This window comes from Lactuca sativa, chromosome 9 (genome assembly GCF_002870075.4).
Source record: "Lactuca sativa cultivar Salinas chromosome 9, Lsat_Salinas_v11, whole genome shotgun sequence".
In the NCBI taxonomy this organism is placed as follows: Eukaryota; Viridiplantae; Streptophyta; class Magnoliopsida; order Asterales; family Asteraceae; genus Lactuca; species Lactuca sativa.
In genome coordinates this window covers 169,532,816-169,540,552 of record NC_056631.2, presented here as the reverse complement: position 1 = coordinate 169,540,552, position 7,737 = coordinate 169,532,816, and positions in this window count along the sequence as shown.

Genomic DNA, 7,737 nt, shown 5'->3' with positions numbered 1-7,737 from the left:
TATGTAGCGGTGGTGGAATCTCAAACAAGAGGATGAAAACATGGAGAAATGGTGGAATTGCAAACAACGATAATATACAAAGGAAGTTCAGATCCAGATTTACTTTGATGTCTAGGATGAGAGGGGTGGAGGAGATGTTATAGATAGGGTCTATATGTTACCTAGTTAGCGTTGATAATGAGGTTGTAGGACATGTGATCTAGCCGGAGATGTACTCCCAAATTTCTAACCAACTAATGGCCACTAGGAACAAATCAATTCTTCATCAGTGGCTCTAGGCGAGAAGATGAAGGAGGTTTACAAAGTGTGTTTACGTTTACACAGAGAAATAAGAATGGATCAAAAAATGTTGTAGGTTATTGCTTTTTGTAATTTCATCGATGATGGAGGGTGAGTAAGTTTTGTTCTTTAAATTCTCAAAATTGTGTGTAAGGTGTGCGTGTCTTTAAGTTGTAGGTCAACAATGTATGTGTTAGTTGTAATTTCAGTGTGTATGTGTGTGTATGCATGTGTTTTTCTTGCATATGAAGAAGACGATGTGATGAATATGGGGGAGAGAAAGAGAGAGAGGTGGGCACAAGTAGGGTTTTGCTCTTTAAATTCTCCAAATCTATTTGTATTTTATTTTCAATTATTAAAATATTAAAAACAATATGAAAAGTTATAAAAAAGAATGAAAGGGGTAAAATTGTAATTTCAACCATTTTAGGACCAAAACCACATGAAATTTCTAATTTTGTACATTCCATTCAAGTCAGAAACTTTTTGGACCTTATCAACGGTTTTTGAGAAACCACAAGGACTGATTTTCAGTTTAGTGTTTTATTATTATTATTATTATTATTATTATTATTATTATATATATATATATTAAAATCATTAAGGGCATATTGGTAATTTTACATGACTTTAACCATTATTTTATAACAGAGTCAAATGGACATCCAACATAGAACAAATGGTGTGCTAAGTTTTGTCGAAAGGGACCACTAGTGTGCTAAGTTTTGTTGAATGAGACTATTCATGAAAAAAAGTTTTATAAGGACTATTTTGGGTATAATTTTAAATCATAAGAACCATTTGTGAAATTTTCTCTGAATAAAATAACCACACCAATGTTAAACCATTTGTAACAAGTAAAATGACATGTTTTCCCCCACGACTTTGTTACATGAACGAGCCATGGTTGCTAAGACGGAAAGAATAAAATATAAATAAATTGGCCATTTATCATACATAAGTTGATCATAAATATTCAACAAAGAGAGAATTAATGACATTAATATATACAGTTTAAAAAAGAACTGTTGCCAACCTTCATGCCCAAAAAAGATTGTGATGGGTACAAACATCACGAGTAGGTGGTTAGAAAGTGAATATGTCATCCTAAGTTATTATGGCAATAAATAGTAGCCTACAATATATTCTACGATTAACGATCAACAACTACACATACAACCAATCCAATAAATATATATTCTGAAATAGTACAAACACCTTGAAACGTAAACTAGAGAAACGCTTATACAATCTATCATGGGGTCATGGTTTTAATTTTATCATCCCCACATTTAGCAATCAAAATAAAGATAAGTCACATGGTATGTTTTTTTTTGAATGACGTATATTATTAAAATACAGCAAGATGTTAAAACTAAAACATTACAAAGATAAAAGTGGTAAGCATGAGGTTATATAACCAACGAACCCACTTGAGTTGATACTACAATTCACTACTAGAAAATAGGCTTTCCTTGACAGATGAATTACGACGTACATCACTTTTATGACAGGCATAAAAATTCTGTCATAAATATTATGTCATATTGTGTAAAATATTAATTATTTACAATAGATAAAAATGTCCGTCATGAAGTTATTTCGTATTTTAATATCTAAAAGATTGAAAAGAAAAACACGGGGTATTTTATTGTTTAAACTAAGTTCTTTGAAGAGTTAATTTATCTCAAGGTTTCACCATGAAAATGTATATAGATATTTCACTATGAAAATATAAATAAATATTTTCCAGTGTATTAATATTTCAATTTATAAGGGACCAAAATGAGATTTTATGGATAAATGATGCTTAATAGTGTAACAATTTCCCTAATCAAATTTATTACCGAAAGTACCCCTCCTTTTCGTCCACTTTCCTTCGTATTATTTTTCATCCATGTCAATATTTTATACTCATTAAAAAACTAAAACATATATAACTATGAAATAATCGATAAAAAAAAAAGTTGTGATTTAACTTACCCATTTGTCTCCAAAATAACTTCAGTAGTTCAGTGTTAGTTTGTATTTTATTCCTCACAATATTAGCCCTCTTTTCTTTATTCCTTAAAGCCCTCGTATACCCTGTTCCCTCAAAATCGTCAATACAACGAAGAGCAAATGTCGATCGATTCGTGAAATCGACTCGCCGACTCGCCATTGTCGGTCTCATTTTCATTGCTTTTACATCGATTCGTGATGTGATTCTCCTTCATCGTTTCAGAAAAAAAATCTCAAAGAGGTATTCAGTTCAATCTACACCTCGTTAAAAATTACGATCGTTTTTGTTTTCATCGACCCGTGTAATTTCAAAAACCTAATACGAGCTTGCAAATTGACAGAGCGTAAGATAATAAACCTAAAGCGGGAAATTCAACCTCTCCAATCGGAATTCATTATTAAGGTATTTGTTGTTGTTTCTTTTTTTTCATTTACTTGTTGAATCATTCATTATTTCCGTCTAGATTAGGATAAAGGAGAATGGACTATTACTCCAGTTATACATGATGCCACTACAGTAGTAAGAAATGTTATTTTCTCTATCTACTCCTATTAGTTTTCACCTTAGTATATGATGTATTGATTCTTACTATTTATTTAGGTGTGTTATTGAGGATCTATCGTGTGTGTGTGTGGAAATTTAGTACTGATTCTATCAAGTTAAGTTGGTAGATTAATTTATCATTGGCAATTAACAAGTGAAAGGAAGTTTCTTACTTGTTTTGTACAATCTGAACTCTAACAAAAATTGCTAGTTACTATTTCATACAAGATTTTTTGAACTTAACACTGAATGAATAGGGTTTGAAGTTTTGAAGATTCTATTTCAGTTCTAGGTTCTTAAGCTATTAACATCTGGTTGCTTGGTTGCTGGTAAGCTTTTGATTGAAATATATGCAAAGCATAAAGTATTTTATCTAATCCTTTGTGCTTATACATTGTGCACCTAGTGGAAGTTGTTCTTGAGTGTGTGTGTGTGTGTGTTTTGAATTTCCCAGCTATTAACCCCTTGTGTTTTTTTTTAGGAAAGCGGACTTGCTTTGTGTGATAGCCTATTAAACTTTTAGTGATTGAAACCAAGGGTTTTACAAGGATGAATACCATACAATAGATTATATCATTGAATTTTAATAACAATTTTGAGAATGAGTAAAATGTACTGATGGTTTTAAATTTCCGACTGCTTCGTACTTCATTTTTAATGGCTCTTAACATGAACTCTAAAAGTAGTTGTACTCTTGATTAAACTACAATTCATATAAACTACATCATCCTTATCCAATATTAATCAAATTATATGCCACAATTCATCAATAAGGGTTGAGATGTCAATATTTTGTCTATCACATTATTCATTAGAATCTGATGAAGTATGATGTAGCATCCGGATTTCCAGGTATCTTGTTTTATGCATTTATATTGAATTTTGGAGAGGGACTCGGCGAGTAGGCACTCAGACTCGCCGAGTAGGATCGCGCATGGTCGGACTCATTTAATGGCGGATTCGGCGAGTCCATTCGTGGACTCGGCGAGTCCACGCTGTTTAATGAAACCCTAATTCCCCGGGGCCTAAGCCCTATTTAAGGACCTTTAAGCCACCATTTGCGGCTATCAGACCCCTGAGAAACCCTAGAGAGCAGAGAGAAGGCTTGTAGTGCAAGAGGAGGGCTATTTCATCATTCTAAGTGTGTTTTTGCAAGAAAGAAGGAAGGAGGTCAAACAAGGAAGGTTGAGGAGTTTAGATCTATCATCCCTTCATCAGAGGAGGCTACTAGAGGTACTAATTTGTGCTCCAACTCGTGTATTTGGTGTTCTAGTTGAATCTAGGGTTTTCTTGTGCATTCTTTGGGTTGGATTCGAAGTATGTGAGGTCCCAAGGTGGAGTTCTTCTTGGATCTGGACCTTAAGAGGTCCATAGAGTCCCATTCACATTGCTTTTTGCTACTCCATTAGAGATATGGCCCAAGGTTGCCATTTTAGGGGTTATTTCACCCAAGGAAGCTTTTTGGTCATTGCATGAGTGTAAAGATCAGACCTTTACGTGATTATAGTGGTTGGTAAGGCCAGATCTATGGATTGGAGGAACAGATCTGACCTCAAGAGGTCATTTGAGTTTGACCATGGCATGAACTCGCCGAGTCCAAGAACAGACTCGGCAAGTAGGATAGTTTTTCCCCATGAATCACTCAGTTGGTGACTCGTTGAGTTGGGGAAGTGACTCGGTGAGTCAGTGGGGATTTTGAGGACTTGAGTTCATGACTGAACTCTCCGAGTCACAATTGTGCACTTGGCGAGTCTGGTAAAAGGGTTGACCATTGACTTTTGTTGACTTTTATGGTTTGGTCAACAATTGGACTTGTGGACTGTTTGAAGGGTAAAATGGTCTTTTAGCCTTCTTAGAGGACGTGTGAGGATTTAGTCTAGCCTAGAGAGCCGTTATTAGTTGAGATGATCGTTTATGTGTTTAGGCAGAGGCTAGATCAGTGTTACGCGAGCGAGATATTACCAAGACATCCAAGGTGAGTCTTCTCACTTTACTTTACCTTGAGTGGTAATTAGAGTTATGTGACAGAGTTATGGTATGCTATTTATGTGATGTGTTGCACTGCATTATTTCTATGTGATTTATGTCGTGTGTATATTAGAGTATATCAGAGTTAGAACCGGAAGGTTCATAGAGCTAGGACCAGAGGGTCCACAGAGTTAGGGCCCAAGGGCCCGCAGAGTTATAGCCTCGAGTGGCTAGTATGTGTTATGAGTGCTATTTTGGGGAACTCACTAAGCTTCGTGCTTACAGTGTTTTGTGTTATGTGTTTCAGGTACTAGTGAGGATCGCGGAAAGGTGCCGGCATGATCAGTACACACACACGCGCGCGGAGTTTTATTGATATGTTATGATCTTGGGATTTTGAATTATGTGTGTAACGCCCGTAGATCCGGGCTAGTCAATTTAGAGATAACAGGGGTCAAAAACGACTTTTCGACAAAAGATTATTTAGAATGAATAATCTTAACCAAGTTGTAGTATATGTTACAAAGTTTCCGTACATATTAAGAACACCAAAATCTGAGTTATAACGAAGAAGTTATGACCCGTCGAAGTTTTACGGCAAAACCGGCACGGCACTAGGAGACGTAAATAGTGAATTTATGATGGAGGACTTTTTAGCCTTAGTGATCTAAATCAAAGTTGTAGAGTATGTTAAACCGAGAAAATCCATAAAAAGAACGCCCAAATCTGACTTCATATGAGGAAATTATGATTTTTCGAAGTTTCGGCCTAGCAGTGTACAGCCCGAAACTCGAATTTTAGTTCGAGCAGTTTTTAGCTTACGCGACCTAAATGAGGGTTGAAGATCTCATTAATAGGAACTCAAGGGTAAAAAGACAGAAGAAAATGGAGTTTGTATGAAGGAGTTACGAATTCTTCGCGGTCATTTAGCAGTCTAATCTCCTCCTACAGTTAAATTTAAGATCGGTCGAGAATTAGCCGACGGAGTCTAAATGAAAGTTGTAGATATTGTTTTTACCTATGTGTGGAACAAAAAGAACATCAAAAACGGAGATCGTATGCGAGAGTTATAATTTTTCTAAGTCGGGAGGCTGCTGTGCGAAATCGGGTGACGTGGCGCAATCCTGGCCGTTGCTTCCTCCCCAAGGCTAGCCACCAGATGGTGACACCTGGCCTGGAACTCAACGAGTTTGAGGCCAACTCGACGAGTTTTTGGCTTTTCCAGCCTATAAAAAGGGAGTCGGGGCACCCTCATTTCTCACACCTTTCCCCACTTCTTTCTCTCTCTAAACTCTCTCTCTAACCCCCCCCCCTAGAAGCCTAGGTAAACCCCCTAGCACCCGAAGAAGCCCCGAGGCTCCCGGAGTCCCGAGAAAAAGGGTCTTTCGGTTCAGAAACGTTTCTCCGAGTAAAGCCCGGTTTTCTTTAAAATCCGCTGTTTTATCGAAGGAAAATTGTTTTGAAAGTATCGAAGCATTGTCCAAGTGCTGAGTCACCACCTTGCAAGTGAGTGCATAGTTACTTTCATCTTACACATAGATATGAATTATTTTATATAAATTACGTGCTATGTGTGCATATTATCTAAGTACTTGCTGTCTATGCTAAATGAACGATTGTATACATGTTTTAAATGATTTAAACTGTATATGTATTTTATATCTACAATAATGTTGGGCTAAAACATGGGTAGATGTAATAGATGGAATATGAGTTGGATGATGAGTTGAGAGGTGTTATAGGCCATGAGGTGAGGGTGAGAGGTGGACGATGTGAGAAGCCTTTTCCCAAACGATGGCCCCGTCATTTAGCAGAGTATGGATGACAACCACGGACTATTCTAGATAGTATAGTGGAACACTAGCAGGCTCGCACCCTGTAGGTGTTGTGAACGATGTGTTCACCCGGTGTACTCTAAACCTTGGTGATCATGCAGACTTGATACCTAAACCCTGGTGATCATGCAGACTTGATGCCTAAAACCTTGGTGATCATGCAGACTTGATACCTAAACCTTGGTGATCATGCAGACTTGATGCCTAAACTCTGGCGACTATGCAGACTTAGTGCCTAAACCCTGGCGACTATGCAGACTTAGTGCCTAAGACCTGGCGACTATGTAGACTTAGTGACCGTTGTGTAAATCGTGGCAACAATGGACTTCGTGTCGATTCCTTAGGATGATCCTTAGGAATAAATGAACGAGGAATAGCTGATTCTTAGGGTAGATCCTTAAGAATAAAGAAGATAATGGGGATGGGTAATTGGGTTGATTGTTTAATTGTTTAAACATAATAATTATATTTGTTAAGTTATTAATTAACTTAAAGATCGATTAGATCTTCTTAACAGGTAATACGATGAATATAAAAGCAGTAAATAACACAAGTATGGATCAATATGTGTCGAATGATTACATCAAACAATCCTCAGCAGAGCTCGACTAAGAACTTCCGTTGTAGAGGATTTTAGGGTTACAAGAACGATAACTATTAACTTGCTGAATACTCTGAACGTTCTGTTCTATCGTTTTCTTCTAGGATGCATGCAAGCTCCTATATATACTAAACCCTACTAAACTCACGGATGGACAGGCCCATACCGGAGATACAAAATGGACTAACTAACGAGCCCAACAGACGCAACTCATTACACAAAACACGACCCGACAATCTCCCCCTTTGCGTCAAATTGGAGCGAGACTACTTCTTCTTCGGGCCAGCAGCGGGAGCCTTCTTTACAGTATTAAACAGACGTGTGATAAGAGCGAGAATAGTCTGTCTGAACCGAATGTACCATTGAAACATATCATCAAAGTACTTGATATCATCCGCTGTGTTCTGCTTGCATCTGTGGATGATCCCCAAAACGTGCTCCAAACATGCACTGGTATAGAGATGTTTGTCAGCCAAGGCGAAAAGACATTTATGTCCTTCGTTTCTGGT